This window comes from Microtus oregoni, unplaced genomic scaffold, assembly GCF_018167655.1.
Source record: "Microtus oregoni isolate MIOR12 unplaced genomic scaffold, Mior012 000030F_ref0000283, whole genome shotgun sequence".
Taxonomy (NCBI): Eukaryota; Metazoa; Chordata; class Mammalia; order Rodentia; family Cricetidae; genus Microtus; species Microtus oregoni.
In genome coordinates, this window is record NW_024543089.1 from 21,617,670 (window position 1) to 21,641,209 (window position 23,540).

The 23,540-nt window shown below is 35.6% G+C and overlaps 1 protein-coding gene across 3 annotated transcripts in view; it reads left to right on the top strand.

Annotated features, from left to right (window-relative positions):
- The window catches only part of Cadm2 (cell adhesion molecule 2), a 923,258-nt gene that overhangs the window by 1,430 nt on the left and 898,288 nt on the right, over positions 1 to 23,540 (top strand). The gene's annotated exons all lie outside the window — the stretch shown is intronic.

Genomic DNA, 23,540 nt, shown 5'->3' on the forward strand with positions numbered 1-23,540 from the left:
AGAGAGAGAGAGAGAGAAAGAGAGAGAGAGAGAAATGTTATGAATGAAACAAGAATTTAAAAAGGGAGCAAAGGGATAATTTAAAAGACATAAATCCACTTTATCAACACGTCGACTTTTCATTATACAGTCTGTGTGGTTTGCATTTTTTTTTAAGCCAAGAAATGTATGCTCCCTAGCAGTTACTTCACCGCTTTGGATTTTCGCTCAGAATTTCTACCTGTCTATATCCTCTGTCTGCCACTTCTTTGCGTAATTAATATCATCCTTTCACGTGAAATGTAAAAGCCCTACGACTGCAGTGGAGGGAAACCACACAAAACAGTTATCATGCAAATAACTGGTCTGGATGCTCGGCGGCTAGAGAACGCGGGTTCATTTCACCCCGTCCTATTCTTTTGGACGGCGTGTCGTGTGATGGATGAAGGGAAGACGATGCTAATTTTGAAATAAATGGCAATGCGCGAGTTAGAGTGTATGGGAGATGGCACGTTGGGGTGGTGGAGGAGGCAGAGGCGGCGTGCATGTGCGGGAACTGAAAGGCGGAAGATTGTTGCTGTAAGAGTAGTACAGGATGCGGCTTGAATGAGCGATATGGGAAGGACGGATGTGAGACTATGGTGGATAGAATTCTTTTAGAGCTGGGTGACTCTTTCCTGGATAAATCTTTGTCCATTCTCAGCCTTTCTGGTATCCATTGGATATTTGTGCGAATCTGATCAATTTTTCCCCGTCTGGGTAAAAGGAATGTGACAGTAAGGCACACATAGACACGCGGGTGTTCAAAACCCAAACGGGTATTTTTCTTTTTGCATGATTTAAATGAGGTCAATGAACCATCTTTCAGCAAGTTCTTGGAATGCAGCCTCTTTCCTACGATCTTCTGGGGGTACAGATTGGGACAGTATTTTATTTATGCATATTTTCGGATGTGGATGAAGTGATGTGCAGAAAATTGCTAAATCAATTAACTAACCCTGTACAGATGTTTCCTGGAATATATGGTGGGAATTTTGCGTATTTTACAGGGGCTATAAATTTAAAAATTCATGTGCTAGAGTCCCCAAGAAAGCAGATAGTGATTTCTCCCTGCTCACACCTCCTGGTCCAATTTCCCAACGCTCACACCCCCACCATCTTGCAAGTAACCCAGGTGGCTGATGCGTTACTTGGATTTCTAATCTTGCCAAGAAAACATCCTCCTAGAGTCCCTAGTTCACCTCTCAGCAACTTGGATCTCTCAGCTGTTTTCTCCCTCCTCCCTCCTTCTGTGCGTGCGTGTGCGTGTGTGACAGTCTGTCTCTGTATCTGTGTGCACGCGCGCGTGCACGCGCGTATCGCGCGGCACGCCAGCACCGGCATGCACCAGTTTGGGGAAGAGAGACACGGGGAAATCAGTTAATTTGGTGATTGTGATGAAAATCCAGCGGGCTGAATGTGTTTTCTCTGCTAGTCTCAGTGCGGTGTCACTGACTGGTCATTGCACACGCGGCTGGGCTGGTGGGAAGAGATTATTTATTATAGAGCATGTGGGCCATGCGCTGCACTTGGGGGTCGCCTCCTCGCTTCTTCAACATTTCCCTGTGAATTGTCTATTCAGTGCACTGAAAATAACTGCCTGCTTGTGTTTGCGCTCTCTCTCTCTGCGCTCTCTCTCTCTCTCTCTCTCTCTCTCTCTCTCTCTCTCTGCATGTGTGTGAGAGAGAAAGAGAGAGAGAGAGAGAGAGAGAGAGAGAGAGAGAGAGAGAGAGAGAGAGCTCCTGAGGGAGGATTTACTCTTTCTTAACCTAGAAAGGAGAGATTCCATCACAGGCATGGTTCTTTTTTATTGAGTATGTAAACCAGTGACTTAGACACAGGGGCCTTTCCCAACAGACTAGAAGAGACAGGGCAGACAGGGCGGGGAAGGGGTATGAGCAAGGCAGGGAAAAAGCACCACTGCAGCTAGCAGCAGCACCAGCCTCAGGTCCAAGTAAATAAATAAATAAATAAATAAGCATCCTTTACAGCAGCCAGAGAATGAGCACCAGTTCCATGCTGTCTGTGTACTTATGAACATCTCAGTCAACATTAAAGAGGATTGAAAAGAGGATAAAGGAAGAGAGAGCACGAGCACCCTTGAATTCTCTTCTCTTGTTTATGGCTGCCTCGCATTTATCAAACACTGGCTCCTACAGACATATCATACTTTGGTGATGCTGTCTGTTCTTCCTCAAACAAATTGCTCACGCCTGCCTTTTCTTCCTCTTGGCTATAAACATTGCTTTCAGGCTCTGATTTATGTCTCTCCCACCAGCCTACTGTTTGATTAGGTCTTGGTTAGATTGGAGGATGGCAAGCTTTACTTCCTGAACACAGATTAAACGCTTCACAGATCTTTCTGTGTACAGGGGAGTAAGGGTGTGTGGGGATATAGTGAACAGCTGATTTTGGCTAGGGGCAGTCTGCCCTGTCTGCTAGTAGTTATGATTAGGCAAATGCTACTGTTAGTCAGTAGTTTCTTATTTGCTAGCTTTGGTAGTGGAGGCACTTACTGCTAATCAATTTATATATCCCTTAAATATAATCCCTTTTTATGCAATAAGTATCACATAAGAAAAAAAACTCTTTTTAAAGTATCTTCTCTGTGTTTCAGTGCTTTAACTTTCTTTAAACATTTATTAAACAACATTTTATATTGTCACTACCTTTTTTATTTTTATAATTTTTGGAAACTTAAGTTTTCATTTCTCAATACAAGGAAGAATAAGCCCCTGATCAGAACCAAACCAGTGTTAAAATTAAGCAAGGGTAGTTTCAGGGGTTAAAGTTCTTAAGTCTCTAAGTCTCTTTAATATCATGTAAGCGTTTGTACCCAATGTATCCTTACAAAAGAGATAGATAGGAAATAAATATGTTCTACCAAATATTTGGTTCCGACCAAAATATAATTTGAGAATTACAAAAGTAAAAAGAGAAAGGGAGAGAGATTCAGCTTTAAGATAAAAGCCATGTTTTCTTATTATCCCATATCAAGGAAAGAGAAAAAATCAAGAGGATGGGAAACACAATATATGTTATAGAATGGGAAGCACACAGGCTGAATATCTGCAATTAAGACCTCATTTGACCATGAAGTAGAAGCTGTTCAGTTCACGTCTTCTTAAAACCACATTGCTTCCCATGCCTGGGGGGATACTTCTGAGATGAAGAAATTCCTGTTCACATAAAAAAATATGCCTGGGACTAAAAAAAGAAAGAAAGCAAAATGTAACAGAGAATAGATACATGCAGAAACACCTGATTTTCCTGAATATTTCCTTTTTACCAGTGCTTTAATACTTCCTGCTATAAGATATTCTAATTAACAGTTAGCTGTAGTTACCAGTAAATGCCTTCAGATTAGCGCTCAGGTGAATATACATAGTTACTTGCTGTTTTGTACATAACTTCACCAGACATTTTATAGAAAACGCATTGTATCTTTAGTACACTTACCATCACACTAATGCTTCTCAAATCTCTTATTCTTTTATGTGTCCTCAAATAACTTAAGTCCTTTCAAGATCATTTCTTCTGGTCAGTGATGTTGGAGCAGAGTGCAGTCACTCTCCCTTTGTTGATAACAGACATTTTGAAAGCAGTCTGTATATTTGAGGGCCCACATCTGACAGCTTCAAGAAGCTTATTCCCAAATAAGCTGTAATAAAAAAAAATCTTACTGCAAAAGATTCTGAGGGTTTGTTTTTTTTTTTTTTTTTTTTTTTGCTATTTTGTGTCTCAAGATAGTGAAGATTGTTTCATTGTCTTTTTTCTGTTTCTCCAACTTGAGAATGCAAGTGTGTAACATAGCTAAGCAACAATCAATATGACTGGCCCCCATGCCTTCCTTCAGCAGGTCTAAAAGTATAAAACTGTTTGTCCTAATGGAAACAGTGAACTTGCATCATTTTTCTTAAAGAAAAAAAAATACTTAAATCACTCAAAGAGTAAAATGTGAGTGGAGGATTGTTGGATGGCGTCCTAACAGTGTATTTAAAGGTATTCGAATAAGCAGTGTTTGGCGTTACTTTCCCCTTTATAGGGAGTTGGTTGGATACACTCTGATTGCAAAAAGCTGAATCACCTATTTGAAGAACCTGGGGATAAAGAAATAGGATAACATGAATTGGTAATGTAATGTTGTGCTTTGCTTTAATTCTGATCTGTGTCCCAAAATATTTATTGAGAAAGTCCTCATGTCAATGCATTCCATTTCATTAAGCAGCCTGACGAAGGCAATGCTTCTCTACTGGTGACCGAGGCGGTTGAAGAAACAGGTGAAAACAATCATTAGCCTAAGCAGCAAAATTCCCAAGCCGAAGTAGAAGACTTTTGCCAAATTGGTAGCTGTCTTTCTAACTTACTCTATTTATAGCTCTAGCAACTAGTGGTAAAAATAAATATAATCTCCCTGAAAGCAAATACAATTTACACATCTGTGCAGTTTCTATCTTTAGTTTAGTAAAACTATAGCAAATCAAATGACGTTGAACAATGTGTATTTCCCAGTCTTAGCCTCACAATACAGCAGCGCTCATATTTTGCTATATATATATATATGAGAAAATTTTGATATTCTTATAGGCCTATATTTGTTTCTCAGTTGTATCTTAGAAAAAACTTAAATGTGTAGATAGATAACATGGCTTGTACCTTTCTATGAATTCAGTCTGACCAATTGTTCTCAATTCCTTCCCTACCCATTTTTCTTTTTCATGATTAGAGAATCCCAGATAATTTATGTCAGACTAGATCAAAAACTCATTCTATGAGAAAAAAAGAAAGAAAGAAAGAAAGAAAGAAAGGCATAGCTTAAATGTACTGGTTTAACCTAAAATAGTTAAAAGGACAAGTACATTGGCAACATTTTAGTTGAAATGTCAAGAATTTTAGAGTGTAGTTCTTGAAGAAGCAAAAGAGGCATGTTCCCTAAATTCCTCAAGTGAAGGGGTAGTGTGGAGTAACCTGGACTTGGAGGCACTGAAGCCCCCTGCTGTGTGATGATGCAAATGACATCTCAGGCTTTATGTGTTCAGCAGCACAGGCAAACACAGGAAAGCAGTCAGGGGGCAGCAGAAAGAAATGGGAAGTATTTTTCTGGCTAAGGGTCGTCAAAAACAATGCTTTAACCTCTTAAAATCTGAAATAATCCAAAGAGCACCATGCCATCTCACGGCCAAGCATCAGAAAAAACAGATTTTTTTCAGAGATTCCTAAATCACTCCTGGTAGGATTATGTGCATTTTTATTAACTATTGGTGAACATTTGATTTTCTTGTAAACTATCAGGCTGGTGGGTCAATTTAATGATAGTGAATAGCAGAGAATGCTTCCTACGCTAGGCCTGCTCTCTGGTGCTTGGAGAACTGCTCTCAGTAAGGGGCTGTTCACTAATGTTCCTTACACTACATAAAATAGATTTCCTTTTTTGTTTGTTTGTTGTTTTCTTTTTGACTACAGGAATTAAAATTTTAATCTCTGTTCAGATAAATTGCTGGCAATAAGTGGCATGCCTTTTCATGAATCCATATCATAAAATATTGATTTTCGAACATACGAATAGTCATCAGATGAGTCCCTAAAAATGGCAAGATCTAAGCATTTAATGCTATTTTCAGCATGCCACAAAAGCCCACTGGATAACAGCCACGCATGAAATTTTGCTTGGATTCCTTTTGCAAAAGAACAAAACACTTGATATATTGTGCATATTGATTTTTATCTAAGAATTAAGCGCATAAGCTTCTCAAAATGTGTTTGGTGGGTTTCCTTAAAAAGAAAAAAAATTACTGTCTTCTTAGAAAAGGTATTCTGCTTAAAAATTATGAAAGTAAATATTCTCCTTAATTAGGCATGAGTTAAATAATGCCAAAATAAGTGAAGTAATTATTGAGCAGGGAAATGTTTCTTGGTTATTTAGTCATGTATACTCGTGAATGCTTACACTTAAAATATATCATTACTGTTAAGACTAAAGGCCAACCTTGTTAGGTTTTTAAATAATGAATATCTGTGGGAATAATGTGATAGATGAGGAAAAGTGAGTTTGTTTACTATTTAGTCTTTTTTTCCCGCCTTTCAGTGAATATGTTTTCTTCAACAATGACAAGAATGGATTCTTCCACTAGAAACAACCAAGATTTTACAAAAAATTGGAAAATTCAATAGGGTTGAGAATTATTCTGGATCTTTGTGCTTTTGAGAGTAAATCTTCAAAACCTGAAGCTGTCTGAATAGGTGAAGATGAAGTTATCAGCCCTTCCTTAGACAGAGCTGGGCATTCATTATTCAGTGTAGACTTTAGAGGTCTGAAGTAAATATTAGGATGGTCGTTATTCAACATTGGGATAACTTAGAGTCAGTCAATAGATTTCACTTAAATATTTAAAGTACATGCCACCCATTTCAGTGTTGCTAAGGAAGACCATATTTAGTCATAGGAAAGGATTAAAATAAAAATAAGTTTTCTTTTGCTTCTAGGAACATAAAATCTTCAAGCAAAGTGTGATCAAGCAGTACCAATAGTTTTATGTCATAAGGAAATAAAAGGCCTTTTAGAAGTTGAATTGGGTCCCTAATAAAGTTATGAGTATTATAATGATTAATCTATAGAACAGAGGTACTGCTTCTCCTTGGGAGCAGAATGGAAAAGCACTATTCCTGACAAAGATGTGAAGACTGTGAAGTATGTAGGGCTTTATTGATTCTGTGTACTTTATAAAGCCAATTAATTTCTTGCAATGAAGTATTTTTACCTTCTGGGATAAAATTATTTACACTTAAAAGTACAGGTGCCTTGATGGTGCTTATTTAAACATCAAAGCTTGGAATATTCAATGTGTAAAGTATATTTATACTTTCTTTAAAATTTCATCTATTATTTTAGTTTGCCGCTTATCCCTCCTCTTGTAGGAAATGACCATGATACCTCTACGTTATGCTCATTTTTATACTTCATATGCCCTCTGGTTTTCAATCTGTACAAATAAGTTTAGGTTGAAATGAATAGCTATGAATTATAAATTAGAATATATATATATATATTAAATAAATATATTTTATTTAAAGGTAAATAAAAGTGTGCACAAAATTTAACTGCCACTCCTTTGCTACTCTTTTCTATTTTATTTGTTGAAGTTTGAATAATAATTTGGCTTGCCTTTTACTCTCCAGGAACATAATAGTCTCTTTTCATGACCATGCTACCGACCTGGAACAATACACATTAAAATAAACTAATGAAGGATTGAGAATAGTTTAGGAAGAGCACTGTTGTAAAATGATAGTTTCTGATTTCACAACCACTAATGGACAGTCCTTAATGTTTTGTAGTAATTACTGTGCTTTTTGAGAGTTCCACCTCTTTCATCGAGTAATAAAAAATAGCAAAAAAGAGGAGGAAAGGAATGTGAATCAGCCAGCCAAAAACACACAGCAATGCCTGGCAAAGCTGACTGAATTAGCATATGCTAGGCTGAGTATTTCCCTCTGTTGTTATATAATCCCTTTCTAATAGGAAATCAGTTCTCATACTTAACCCTTTTGGAAAGATGAGAATTCTCTCATTGTTGCATTTTTGGCTTTGCTTAGTTTATTTTCTCACAAATTGTGTAAATCATCGATTGAAGGGCTTTTATATCAAGCCCTTTCTCTCATCCAGTCTCCTGTACACAAATGTTCCATTTTGTGTTCAACTTCGGAATTCAAGGAGCAACTTTTCTATAGCCTTCTCTGAGAGGATCTAATTAGCATTTGAGTCTCCCTTTACTCATGTGCAGCTTTCTTTAGAAAATACATTAGTTCTGTGAGGTTTCCCTGAGGATTCATAATACTCTAGTTTGTTACATGGCTGTGATATTCAGTGTGCCTTAATTATGCACGTGTCCTCATTTCAAAGCCTTTTCAGGGATCATATGGGATAGAACAGGGGTCTAGCTGCAAGTTCACTGTGTCTTATTAATGTGTAGGTGGTGTTCAGAAGAGGGTTTTTTGGAGGCAATTACATATCTATGGCACCAATATAGCAAGTAGTTACTCACTTCTGTGTTTATTCATGCCTCTGCCAAGGCAGAATTAGATTTGCCATTGTGGTATATAATGTAGTATCTGTTATTTCTAAATAGTTCTTTGCTCTAGGAATGAAATAAAGTAAGTTGAAAAGTGTACCCTTTACTCTGAATAAGAGACTGTTTCTTTGACTCATTCTATCATTCTACTGACAAGAAGATCCTCCCTGTGTCAATAACCTGCTCCCTAACTAGCCCATTAATACATTTTGCTGTAGTGGGGTCATCCTGATGTTTTGCTGGTTTTCGTGCGAGGCTATAGATTTTTAGATAGCATTAATGGCTTGCAATATTTATGGACTGTAAAGTGTCAGTGAAAAGCTAACATTGAGACATGATATGTTCTGGTTTTAATTTGCATGCAAGTGGAAGACTGTGAGCATTTACTAGGAAAGAGAGAGTTTTAAAATCATTTTAAAAATATTTTTAAAGAGACTTTGAAGATGAAACATTACGATTGGCTTGTTTAGTTCATGGTATCATTCATAAACAAAGATTGCTGGCAATACCCGATATTCGAAGTGCTTTCGTATTAATTGTGTTCTTCCTATTTTTTATTTAAATTGTGTTCTTTCACCTACACATATTGCCAATATCTTCATAAGCCATAAGAAATATTGGTTTAATATGAAAATATGACTTTTTAAAATTTTATGTTTCAACATCCAAAACCTTTTATTAACTATTTAATTGATTGTTTCATAGTTTTATACTGTATATTTTAAATCCATTTAGAGCTCCAACACTACTGGTAGTGCCTAGTACCTATAGATCTCTCTGATATGTTTGTTTTAATAGACAAAGAAATGCCATTTAACCTTTATTGATTATTATGAACATTTATGTCTTTTGAGTGCTTGAAAGAACTAAGTCTTATTATTTTGTCCAGTCTATGATCTATATAACAATTTCATGTGTTTTGATTAGAGCATTTTGATGGTTATGTACTTTGGTTATCCCAAGAGTACAAGGTACCATAGTCTTCTTTTTAAGCTAAGTGTATCTTAGTTGTTCTGTATCTTTTAAAAATAATTTCACTTCACAGGATGAATTAGTTGTCTTCCAATACAGTTAATAATGACACAATTCTTTGATTGGAGCCAGGTATTTATATATTTATGCTACATCTGCCAACATGCTAAATAGTCTCCTAAATAGAATAAATATTTGCTGTAAATTTTTATTTATATATAATATGTAAGACAATCAAAAGGAGATGCTAACAACAGTACAGAATTCTAAGCACTGATATACTTGACAAAACTGCGGATTCATATTGCTTTCCAGAGCAGCAGTCAGCTCAAATTTGCACTGAGAACAATTCTCTCAAGCTCTGAGTCTTTCTGATTTCTTTGGGGTAAACACATCTTTCTTAAGCTTTCTACAGATTTCAATTTCCAGTTCCTAAAGTATTCATGATGATGAGTGTGTGTAAATACTAGCACTTCTGCTTATCCTTGTACTTCTAATAGCTGTCATTTCCAGATGAACGTATCAACAAGAAGGAATTAAAAACTGACCTTGATCCAAGAGATTACGAATACGCTGACCTGCTTTTGTTATTGCCAAGCTACAGAGAGGCATTCTCTGGTTAGTCCCTAAAGTAGGAGAGATTTAGGATATTTCTGTGTTAGTTAGTAGAGCTGCTTTTTAGAATTGTGCAAAATATTGCTGTTATTTTTAAATGCTTAGTCATGCTTCTTCAATTGAACACCCATGTCAGTTATGATGCATCTGGTTTGTTTCTCATTTAACATTTGAAAAGCAGAGGAAGGTAGAATTGGAATATTAACTGCTTTTGGAAGAGAATTTTAAGTATAGTCACTGAGACCCCAAGACCAAGAGAAAAAGGCTCTAGGGTTTACAGTGACTTCATTTCAATGTAAAGTGTCTTAAAAACGTTTTTCCTAAAAGTCCCAGTGATATGCAGCTTTTTTAAAAGACATTTTCTTCTTCTTTTGCATTTAAGAATTCAGTTTCCCTGTTGTATTTTAGAGTCTTGACTGTTTTATGAGTCACTGTTTGAAAACAAGCTATTTAACTAAGCTAACTTATTATTTACTTGAGGCCACATGCTAAACCCATTCCACCCCACTCTTGGAGAAATATACATTGTAAATGAACACTCAGTAGCGTCGAGTTGCTCACTTTATTAATGGTTTTAGTAGAATTGATATTAATGGTTATATTTTCCCAGTGATTTTACTGGTACTTTAGCCTCACTTTGTTAATATGAACCACAAAGCAAGAAGCCTCCATTTCTGCTTGGTGAATGCTGATTCACCTTCCGGACACCCAGGAAAAAAGACAAAGTGGTTTTGGAAGCAAATTTTGTTGTACAAATATTTTAATATATCACTGATTTGTGTTTGTTATATTAATAGCATTCTTATAGATGTAGAGTAAGATAGGACTATTTAATATTTTAAATGTAACCACATAGTATCAGGAATATCACCTTCTCCAGACATTTTCATCAATATTGCCGTAGCTCAGCTAATTTAAATATGTTAGGCATTTTTTTCTTGATACTTTAAGTACTAAAGCATTTTAGGATAATGTGGTTGTGTAGAGCCCTCAAATTAAGACAATATCCATGATATTCATTGATATTCATGATATTCAGATGATATTGCTCTAGAATTGTCCTTACAGAGAGATGTTGACAAAGTAAAAACCCTTACCAGATAATTTATTATCTACAGGATTATGTTAAGTTTTATTCTACTATGGATATACTATAAATAGCCAACTTTAAAGATGTTTAAAACTCCTATCATTTATTGATGGACCATAAACTATAAAAGGTTTTTAGTTTTTGGAAGTCTTACAGAAGTCACAGGTCAGTTTAATTTTAAATTTTATCTCATTTCACCCCCAAATTTGGTTATCTGTAGATAGAACCTGGATAAGACAGAACACATTGTCCTGAAGGGTATGCTAGCACAAATGCACTTTTAGTAATAAAAATGTTTAATAAGTATGGACCGAGCAAAGAGACTAATCTCTTCTAGTTTAGAAATGCCTTAATATCACATCAGACCTCCTTGCCCAGTGGCCCTGCGACAGGGTGACTGGTGCCTGAGGACTGAGGCCGTGATGAATAGGACCCATACTTGGGAACTGGGTTTTGTGAAGAATCCTAGTGTTACTGACACAGCTCAGCTGCGTCCATGCTGCTCTTGCAGAGGACCTCTGGCTCCTCCCTCCCACTTGCCATAGCACAGCCTTTGTGCTCCAATGGACTCCACATCTGTTTGTGGTTTCCGTGGGTATCAAGTGTGCACGTGCACATGCACTTATCCTCAGAAATACTTATGCACATTTTTTAAGTTAAGACTTCTTTGATTTTTAATGATTTTTATAATTAGAAATGAACTAATTCCAATTTGTAATTTTGAGTTTAGAATTATTTTCTAGAGACTTGATGTTGGTGTAAAAATTAGAAACTTTTACTAACTTTTGCTTTTCTTTAGCATAATTTATCCATCAACTGTTTAAATCCTGGCCATATGGTTGAACAAGGTTGAAACAGTCTCTGTCCTTATGGAACCTCCAGCTACGGGAAAACACATAATAAAATATCAAAGGATGTAACACGTTCTTTTCTTGAGAATTAAAAATGTTTTCTTCCTATTGCGGCATCTTTTCAACAGTAACCGAACATGAACATGGTGACATCACAGATTTAACAACAATGCACTGGCTTTTAACATTTCTTTATTTGAGGTTGGATTAAAGGGCTCTCATTTCTCCTAGCCCTTTATCCTGAAAACATTCTCACTATGATGCCAGTTTCCTTTCTGTCTTTTATTATTATTAACGCAACTTCAAAGCAGCTGACAAGTGAACAAGAAATATTCAAGTGTGCTCCATTCTAGCGGATTTGTACAAAAAGATGATTCATTTAATTTCATAAAAGCACAGCAGGCCAGAACACTAGTTGACCAGGTCAAAGGAGGAAATTCTAGTGGGAAGGGGACTGAGAGGAGGATATGTGGAACAAGCAGCCATGTTTACTTTTTCAGAGCTGGAGTTCTGCTTGAGAAAATCTGACGTTACCAGCCACAGTCCTTTCAAGAGCTGCATTGCCTTGGGGAAACATTTTTAAAGTGCCCTATTTAGAAACAACGTTCCTTGTGCTGTCATAAATGTCAGATAATATGTGTCTGTGTGTATGCATATATACGCACATATACAGGTGCACATGTGTACGGGAGTGCATGTGTGTGTGTATCCTTCAGCCTGGCTCACATGATGAAGTCTTGAAACCTACTTTCCAGGATAGTCTGCTCTGAATTTAACTGAACTCTCAGCCACCCGGAGAACAAAGCTAGGAAAGACATGAACATGCTATTTAAAAACTTCAAAAATGAATTTTCACTATAATTTAAAATATAGAGAAGAAAATATATAACCACAGGGGCAACCCATAAATATTCTTGATATTTTATTATTTCTTTCAACACCGAATCTCAATAACTAGAAAAGAGGAGTAACTTCATAGTTCTAATACAGTATTGTTGTTTCTCAGTATTATTTTTTCACTGACTAGTGCTAAACTTAGAACAGACAATATACATGTAATAGATAAAGTCACACTGTTCTATTTTTCGTGCTCTATACTTGAGAAGTTGTAATGGTAGTGGCCTAGTGTATATTTAGGGATTTATTTATTTGGATTACATACAACAGTAAAATGCACAGTTAGAAAAACTTCAGCTTACCCATTATCTTTAATTTTACTTTCTTTTTTATTTCATAAGAAACTTTTAAATTAAAGCAATTCAAGTAAATGCTTGTTGTAGGTGATAATTTTCTGGAGTGTAGTTTCATACCAAATGATGTATTTTGAATGTGTGCTCAGTTTTGCAGAATAAGTGAGAGGGCATACTTGGAAACTTTCACAGAGGGAATTAGGTGGAGCTTTCCTGTCATCTTCATGACTTTCTGGCTGCCTTGGTCCTGTTATTGGTTTGTTCAATGCTTTCACCAGTAAGTTAAGACATACTTCGGTCTTCTATTGATGTTATAATCTTTACTAATTGACAAGTGCAAACTGCTTTTATATTTTTGTTTTCAGATGTATTTTGCAACATGAGGCCATTATTCTTAATCAGGAAGATATATCACATTTCTTTTATGTCTTCTAATATTTAAGATATCATAATTTTCACATCATCCAGTTTTGTTTTTATTCCTTTTTAAAGTCTTATATTAGCTTTGTATTTGTCCAAACCCTTAGAATTATTTGAATTGGAATTTAAAATGCTGACATTTTGTATAGTTTTAGAGCTTTTTCTTTTAAAGCGTTAACAGCACATAAACTCTTTCTCCTTTCCTCTTTCTCTCACTCTCTCTGTATATACATGTGTGCATACACATTCATACATACAGACACATATATGTTTACATACATCTGTAAATGTGTATATACATATGTATATAACACATATATATGCAGAGACATTGAGGGAGAGAGAGTTTATACCATTTATACACACACAGACACATATACACACACACACTGGAATCTTTGTTGCCTATTTTCTTTTTATGAATGATACCTATTTCAGATACCATGGCATTTCATGAATTCAAATAAAGCTTAGTATAGTTTTTCTTGAAATGTATCATGTTCTTCATAAGAAACTTTAAATATAAATTACAAAATACCAATGATTTGGTAATTTCATTAATGAAGAATTTAATTATCGAATGCACTCAACAGTGAGACTCTGCTTGTTGGATAATGATGTTGTTGAGGTCTCCCTGTATACTTCCATTTAGGATCATTTCAATAGTACATGACCATTGTAACTTTTTTTCTGTTATTAATTGGACCTTCCATTAGAATAAGAAGAGATCTGTCACAGTTATTTTTCTGATGGTTAATCTTTGGCAACATGGCATAACCATTGAGTACACATGATCAACGGTGGCAAGCAGATGGCCCTGGCATGTCACTTTTATTTTCCCAAGGTTTCTGCAGAAAGTTCTGTAAAGTCTTCTTTTCATCTTTCTTTGTTTCATCAATGATAAAAGATTTATGTCTCATGGAACTAAAGGTGTTTTTCTCTTTAAAAGGGAGAATAAAAAACAACAAAAGCCAAACCAACAATAAGCAGGGAATTCTGAATTTCTTTGAGATCAGAAACAGCAAAGCTGGCAATCCAGCTAGAGAAAAGACTGATGGTAATTAAGAGGTTAAAAGCAAGAGTATCATAGGATAGACATAGATATTTTATATCTTTTATGTATAATTTATTAATATGATACAAAACAGTCTTCTAGGAAGATTTGATAGATATTTATATCCCAAATCGACAAATCAGAGTCTGATGGACTCATTATTCCCTGACACTGTAATTCTGATGTTAATGATGAGAAAGACTTCATTAGAACCTAGTACAAATTTCAGGTTCGCTTTCATTTCCTATATTTGGTGCCCACTGGTAACAGAAGATCACTGCTAACACAGAACCTTATGACCGACAACATGCCAGTGTAAGTGAACTTTTACCTTGCACAACTAAAATAAAGCCATGCATAACTATCACCGAAAATATCTTACCACAGAATTTACATACATTCTATGTGCCATGTCTATCAACATGGACACCTTCTAATTACATTTTCACTAATTGTTTTGATTAGGTCATGATCTAAATGGTCTCCAAAGGTAGACAGGCGCTAGTTTTTCTTCCAAGGGAATCTCTAAAGCGATTCTTATTCTGACTTCACACTTTCCTCAATAAGTATAAACGTTAAGATGTGTCACTAGATATACCTAAAGAAACAGAGCTGTTCTTAAAAGCTGAGAAGTAGTTGCATCTCACTGAGTTGTTTCGCACACTTTACAAATACAATCTATATGACTTTCCTATGTCATTTGCCAGGCAATTAAAGGGAACACTACCTGGTAGCAATTAATAAATCCTTAAATTTGATAAGAACATGACATTCTGGGAAGAAACCTTCCTTATTCAAAAACATAAGTAAAAGATTGTTGAAAGACAAGGCATTTGAGGAATAAAAAAAGATGAAGGAAAGAAAAAAAAGAGAATTTTTTCTTTATGCATTTAAGTTTGTATAGTATAAATGTGAGATGTTTAACAACTGTTAAGAAATGGGGTGGGTTCCTACTGGAGAGTTCGCTCAGTGGTTAATAGCATTAACTGCTTTTCCAGTGAACTCAGGTTTTATTCTGAGTGCCCATATGGTGTCTAACAGTCATCTCTAACTCCAGTTCGAAGGGATATGATATTTTCTTCTGCATGCACATGGAACACAGACATACATGTAGGCAAAAACGCCCATATGCATAAAATTATATAAAACAGAAATGAGAAGGGTATCTTTACTAATGTAAACATGAAGGAATGTGCTACTTAAAATAGCCTTTTTCTTGTTATTGCACTGGAATCATTATCAAAAATTATTGATATACATTTGTTTATCTTGATTACTTTGCAAATTGCATGCTTTTACTTGAGTTGTTATTAATTACTCTAAGTTCAGAGATTATCAATTGTAGCTTCAAGTTTAAGAACATTGTCTGCAACAGCTTTTTCTCGAAGCATTGGTGGCTGGGTTGATTTTGCATATAGTGACTAGAAATCCAGTTAATTGTATTTCAAAAACCCCAGCTTGCATTGCTTACTGTTGGTTCCAATATCAGACACTCTGTAGTGCCTGATATTTCATCAGAAGGTTTTGGTCTTTTAGAATATTTGTCCTAGTAATCACTGTGTATGAATTAGAGTACAAATCATTTTACAAAAGGAAAAACCAGAGCTAAGAAGTTTATTTACTGAAACATCAGAACCCTTTTTCTTTTTCAGTTTGGTTTAATATTGCATACATGTGTGTGTGTGCTCACGGATGCATGCTTTGTAATAGAAATGAGACTGAATTGTAACCGCATTAAGTGGGGGAAAATAAACCAAGGCTCATAATAGGTTATGTTGGGAAGTCTATAAAAGAAATATGTTTTTGCACAATCAGATGAAAGTTTAAAATGAACTCTACAGCACATTGGATTTAAATGTGATCTCATTTCAACTCTATTTAAATCTTATTGGAGAGGCTTCACAGTATAAATGGAAAGTACATGTTCAAGGCATCAAGAATGAACGTTCCGATTATGACTTTGCCAGTTGCAGTCTCCATCACTAGGATGCTCTCTAGGAGTCAGCTACTCCAAGGGTGTTAGGCTTGGACCCTCTCCAAACATCCTTTTCAGCTAGAAGACTGATTCCATTTTAATATCTAAATCAAAATAAGTGGAAGTGCTTGGCAAAGGTTAGGGTGTGATAATGTCTTTGACATTATCTGAAAAGTTATAATTAGACAAAGGTGTTATGAGTTTATGACATATATAATGTTTATTAGATTCTGATAACAAATATTTCTGTTTTAAAATACTTCATAGATATAAAACAAAATGAGTATTTGAAATCTTATTACTATATAGGCATAGAAATTAATAAATATTGTATCCAATATCCCTTGTATATAGTACGTGTGTGAGCATATTTACTTTTTGGCATTTCTAAACTTTTAACCTATTCTTTGTTAAGAAAAATGTAATACAGGCATATCTTTGAAAAAATACTCATCTGGTAAATTATTTTTCTAAAATACATCTAGGTTATTAGAAAATATCAGGGGCTGAAGAGATAGCCCAGAGGTTAAGAGTACTGACTGCTCTTCAAGAGGTCCTGAATTCAAGTCCCAGCAACCACATGGTGGCTGACAGTCATCTATAATGAGATCTGGTGCATGCAGGCATACATGGAAGTAATGCTGTTTACATAATAAATAAATAAATCTTTCCAAAGAAAGAAAATATCAGGAAAAGTGCCGGGCGGTGGTGGCGCATGCCTTTAATCCTAGCATGCAGGAGGCAGAGGCAGGTGGATTTCTGTGCGTTCAATGCCAACCTGGTCTACAGAGCTAGTTCCAGGACAGGCACCAAAGCCACAGAGAAACCCTGTCTCAAAAAACCATAAAAAAAAAGAAAAAAATTGGAAAAGAAAACTGGGTTATGCCAAAAAGAGACTTCAGTTGTGCAAGATTGTATTACAACATACTCCATAAATGAATTTTAATTTATTAATACTCAAAACAAAAAATATTCTTAAACTGTTCCCAGAGCACTTTAGATTTAGATTCATATTAAAAATATTTCTAAACTAAATTACTAAACATTTTAGTGGAATGTGGTAAGATGTTGTATCTAAAGCAGATGGGTTTGTGCTCTTATTTGACAATTTAATATTCTACCCTCTTCAAGGTAAAATACTTTTGAAATTATTTAGCTTTTATGAAATTGTACCATTTGTAATAAATCCAGAATTTCACTTAAACCAAGTGTATTATTTTATTAAAAAGCCAAAATGCATATTATTTCCATTTTAAGTATATTGTTAAATAGAGGTTCTATTGATTAATTTAGGAAAGATTTCATAATAACCCTAATCATAATTGTCCAAAAAGTAAAACTCCATTCATTGTGGAGCGTTGCGAGTATAGAGTGTTTGTGAGTGATGGAGGTCGGTCCTCAACCAAATTCACTGACAACCCCAGATGCCAGCCTGAGTTGCCAACACAGTGGCTTTCCACTCTGCCAGAAAGTCAGCTGCAGCTGCAGGGAATGGTCTTCTGTTCCCTCCCTCCCTTTCCCTATTTCCCTGCTAAGTCTGTGGATTTTACAATTGCCACAGAGAGGACAGAACTGGGAAGTGCAATTCTGGGTGATGATCACCTTCCTTACGCTATCAGTGGCTTTCAAATCAACTGATTAGGAATAGCAAAATATCAGCAAATAAGAGTGTGTGCCTGTGTTAAATAATCTACTTAGTTGTTTTTGGGAGTAACATGGTGAAATTTTCTTCCAGGTTCACATTCTATCTTCCTCATTTTGGAAGTTTCTGGTAAAATAGTGGTAATAGTAAATCATGCGATGCCTCTGTTTCACATAGTACTGTTTTCTGTATTTGGAGAAAACCGGGAAGTGTGGGTACAGAGAGCAGTGCTAGAATGTTGAGTTAGGGCCTAGCAGGCCTGGCCCTTGCTGATACTTGTCTGTATTGTATTGAGCCAGTGTGTTTCACTTTCTGATGTAAAGATATTTTACCTGATAAATCAAAACTATAGTATCTACCTCGTGGGGTGTGTAGTTATCAAGGTAAATGATGGACCCTCAATAAATCATAGAAAAGACAAGATTTTTTTAAATAATAACAAATCCCAAATTTTGTGTTAAATCCTCAGATATTGGGCTGCGGGTTATTCACTGATGTTTTACACGTCATTTTTAACAGAATATTCTAGGAGTGAAAAGGAAAACTAGCCTGGTGAGAAAGATTTGACTACCCTGGAAGTAAACACAGAAACATCTTAAAGGATATTAACACTATCCTCTTTCACTTCACAGTTTGTTTGGGGTTAAAGAAAGAAATGCCACCTCAGAATGAAGGGGAGGAAACCTAATTCAGCATATTAGTGTTAGAAAATATTTAAATGAATACTGAGAAAGCTTAATCACTTGCATTTGAGCATCCTTCAGCATCTCTACATTTCAGTCTGGAAAGCTTTTTTTGGTTTTGTTTTTTTGGTCTTTCTTTCCTTCTTCTTCTCCCTCCCCCCTTTTGCCTCCAGTATTATATTTCCTTCTCTGAAAGTCTACCATAAGCTACTCCATCCATACTATTTCGTTGAGCATGTCAGGCTTTTTTCTGGAACCATCTGACTTTGGTACAGATGAGTTTCAGAAATGAAATTAGATCAAGCATCAACGTGATAGTGAACAATTGTGCACAAGTAGGAGATGCTGATAAGGATTAAGAAACACCTGCAGTCCCATAGAGCTGGCATCATCAAAGCAGTCCTGCACTGTCAGCATCAAGGGCAATTATATCTTAGTGAAAAACACTATGTAAGCAGTGTGAAAATTTTTGCTTATGCTTCTTTATATTTTTGTTTGACGTAAGGTATACACACACACACACACACACATCACTGTGTCATGTAAATAATATACTTGATTTCTCACATGGCCAACATAGGATAAACAGCTGATAAGTTTCACACATATTAGAGATGACAAAATTGGTGGTGGTGGGCCAGGATAGTGTGTGGATTTGTTTGTCCTTCTGATGTCACATAAGGTCAACTTTTCAGAGAAATAGTAGTTTATTTTAGGATGAAGGTCGTAGGATAGGTACCTTGGCCAGGTTTTTATAAACAAAATTTTTGTGTATACAGATTCTTTCCTATCTGCATCAACATGTCTGTATCAATGTAAACTAATTATTTAATTATTAACCAAAAAGTAAGACACATTCTGTCAAACATTTAAACTAATTTTTTTGATTTTTATTTAATACTTTAAATGCTTTTAAAAACTGAATAAATGTTACAGAAAAGAAAAATAAATGGATTTAGATTTTAAAAAGGTTTAAGAATTGAGATTATATATTTTAATTCTATGTTTGCTCTAGAACAATGATATTTAATTTTTGTTATTTATAAGAATTAATCAGAATTTGAGCTAGGCTTTAAGAATATAATTTTGAAATATAAAATTTGTTTAAGAAAAATACAAATTTTCTTTACTCTCTTATAATGACTAATTTGACTAATTTAGTACTTTACATATGTCAAATACTAAAGTACAAAATAGCAGTTACTGAAATATTGATAATAATTTCAAAGCCTACACTTTTGAAATGCCCTGTAAACTTAGTTAATAAGGTTTATAAAATCTTATTTCTTCTCAAATAAGATGGTGATATTCTCCTGTTTGAACATTAACACCTTGGAAATATATATATATATATATATATATGCTCTGCCTTTAATTAAATACAGCTTAAATTAGCAGTGAGTTGTCATTTATCAATTTCTTAAATTTTCAAATAACTATTAAATATCATATCTTTTAATCTGTAGTGATCATGCCGAAAATAAAAACAAGAACCACAGCAATGAAAGTCATTTGGTTCTTCTATTTCAGGTTCTCTGTAAGGTTGTCTCTCTCTCTCTCTCTCTCTCTCTCTCTCTTTCTCTCTCTCTCTCTCTGTCTTCAAAAAAGCCATATATTCTTTTAAAATGCATGCTTTATTGTTCTTCTTAATTTATAATTTTACTATTATGTTTGAATTTCATAAATAGCAGTTTTATAAAACAAATTTAGAGAAAAAATCAAATGATTTATCAGGATACTGATAAAGCAATTCGGGTACATTCCTGCTAAAGATTTTATTTTTCCTGTGCAAAGTTCTTAGAGGTGTCACCAATCATTGTCTACCTCCCTGTCCTTTCTGCCTCGAGCCAGACAAGGAATCAGGAAATGTTGAGGAGTGTTCTACATACACTGGCCTTCAGTGAATATTATTGACGACTAGACACCTGCTCAGATGTAAAGGCATTTAATCCATATTATTTTGGCTTTTAACTTGTCAACAGAGACATGACAGCCAGAAGAGTACTCTGTCAAACATTAGCCTTTACATCACATTAGAATTTTTATTTGTCATTCCTGCACAACATGCGTGGTATTTGGAGTATCATAAATGATTTTTAGCCATGTAAAGATGGACTTAGGAAAAGGACATTGCTTATTCAAACATCCAGAGAATTCATTATGGTTACCTAAAAATTATTGGCTTCGGAAGCTCTAGTTGATACATAAAATACCTAATATTTTAAATAATTTTGACTGTCTATTTGCTTATTTTTTTTCTAGTTGTGGCTTATCCAAACCGGCTATCAATGTAACAATGATTTTGTATGTTTGTGCTTATTTTTGAAGAATATTTAAAGGGCATTAAAATACAAAATCCCTCCTCCCCAAAGAGCATACTGAACTCATCCTTCCAGGAGATGGAGGCATTGAGTTCCTCTGCTGCAGAAAAAGCAGTATCTCCTTAGCCTAGGCTATACGCTTTTCCACACAAGCCACTAGTGTTATACACTGAGAAGTCAGTATTTTCAAACACGTTAAAACAAACAAAAGCAGGTCAGTGGTGGTACATGCCTTCAATTCTAGCACTTGGGAGGCAGATCTCTGTGAATTCAGGGTCAGCATGGTCTACAGAGTGAGTTCAAGAACAGCAAAAGCTATAACCTCCGCCTCAAAAGAGAACAAACAAAAATCCTCATGTTTATTTCCAGGTTCCCCATCTATGTTAGCAGCATAAACAATGCTTGAGTCAGTTTTTGACATGAGGACATCATATATCCTCTGCATTGAGAAAATTATTTTTGACATGTATAATAAATTCTATAAACAGCTAGAAAAGTCTCAAAATTTTAACAGTATTTTCTATAAAATTGTATGCTTTATTTCATGGGAAAGCTAAAAACATGTCAACATTTCAGCAACGTATTATCTGGAAGCTGCTATGCCCCACAAACTTCTGCAAACATTTCAGAGCTCTGTTGTCTCCCATATAGTTGTTATACATGCCCATTCTCATCATTTCTCTCACTTCGTTGTGCAATTAATGTTAAAAACACAATATCAAAAGAGAAAAGTGTGCTTATACATACTCACAGTGTGCATTTGTCTTTCGTAAGGCATAAACAAGAGCAGGGAGGCCAGTACTAACTCGTCAGGATACCCCACCTGACCGAGTTATAATGTCTTATCTATAAATCCTTTTTGAATATCTTTGAAATAAGGTAGATATTCATAAGCATAACAAACACAGAAGCTGAATTCATTACCTATCTTAGCTATTTGCCCTCTTTCCTCCTAGTGTTTCTGGATCTCTGAGCTGTGTGTGGCATCCTACCTACCCAAATGTTCAAGATGAGGAAATACTTAAATTGCTTCCCTCAACTGTCTCAGATACCTTGGAATGAGAGCTTAGCCCACAGCTTCTACATGCTTCTTTCCTTATCCCACTTGTGCCTTCCCCTGTCTGCTCCCTGCAGTGTTTCATCTTTTAGTGGTTACATTTCCCTTCGGGGGGTCTTTCCCCATTTTCTTTCAACTTCCCACTTTTCTAGAATTTTATTCTTAAAAATAAAAGACCAGCTTGTTTTGCTAAGCAAAGCTCTGTATAGGACCAGCTTTTCAAACACCGGTTAAAGCACAATGTATTTAGGTTTCTATAAAGGGCATTGGCATTGCTCCCTCAATGCCAGGCCCTGGTAGCTAGGTAAACCAACTCACTGAAAATCTACTTCCAATGAAACTGCAGGACTTCCAAATCCACATACACCATATGACCTTGTGTTTTTACATATCCCAGACATGTCGGAAGGAAATAAGGTAATATTGAAAATAAGCCCTGTTTGATTCATAAAGCTTCATAATAAAGAATTCTTTATGAGAAAATCTAATAGTGAGGTTGTGAATCAATTTACTTTTAGACACCAGAAGAAATAAACATAACAGACCCAGAAGAAGTATTTGTACCTGTTTCCTACAAGTGTTCACACCCTCAGCTGGGGAAGGGTGGTTCCAAATATGGTCAACTTGTGAGTTCTTATCTGTGTGTGTGTATCCACATATCATTCTATCATCTTAATATATTACCAGTAATATTATTTTATTACCTGATGAACTTTGCCACACACATTGAAATTACCTTAGTGTTCTGGCCACCAGTAATTAAAATAAAGAAATATGAATCAAAATGTTGATCAGAACAATTTTAAGGTTTCTCAGGAAATTCGGGATCAACCTACCCCTGGATCCAGCAATACCACTCTTGGGAATATACCCAAGAGAGGCCATATCATACAACAAAAGTATATGCTCAACTATGTTCATGGCAGCATTGTTTGTAATAGCCAGAACCTGGAAACAACCTAGATGCCCTTCAACGGAAGAATGGATGAAGAAAGTATGGAATATATACATATTAGAGTATTACTCAGCAGTAAAAAACAAGGACTTCTTGAATTTTGCATACAAATGGATGGAAATAGAAAACACTATCCTGAGTGAGGTAAGCCAGACCCAAAAAGAGGAACATGCGATGTACTAACTCATATTTGGTTTCTAGCCATAAATAAAGGACATTGAGCTTATAATTCATGTTCCTAGAGAAGCTAAATAAGAAGGTGAATCCAAAGACAAACACATAGGCATCCTCATGAATATTAACCTTCATCAGGCGATGAACGGAGACAGAGACAGAGACCCACATGGGAGCACTGGACAGAAATCTCAAGGTCCAAATCAGGAGCAGAAGGAGACGGAGCACGAGCAAGGAACTCAGGACCGCGAGGGGTGCACCCACACACTAAGACAATGGGGATGTTCTATTTGGATCTCACCAAGGCCAGCTGGCCTAGGTCTGAAAAAGCATGGGATAAATCCGGACTAGCTGAACATAGCGGACAATGAGGAATACTGAGAATTCAAGAACAATTGCAGTGGGTTTTTGATCCTACTGCATGTACTGGCTTTGTGGGAGCCTAGGCAGTTTG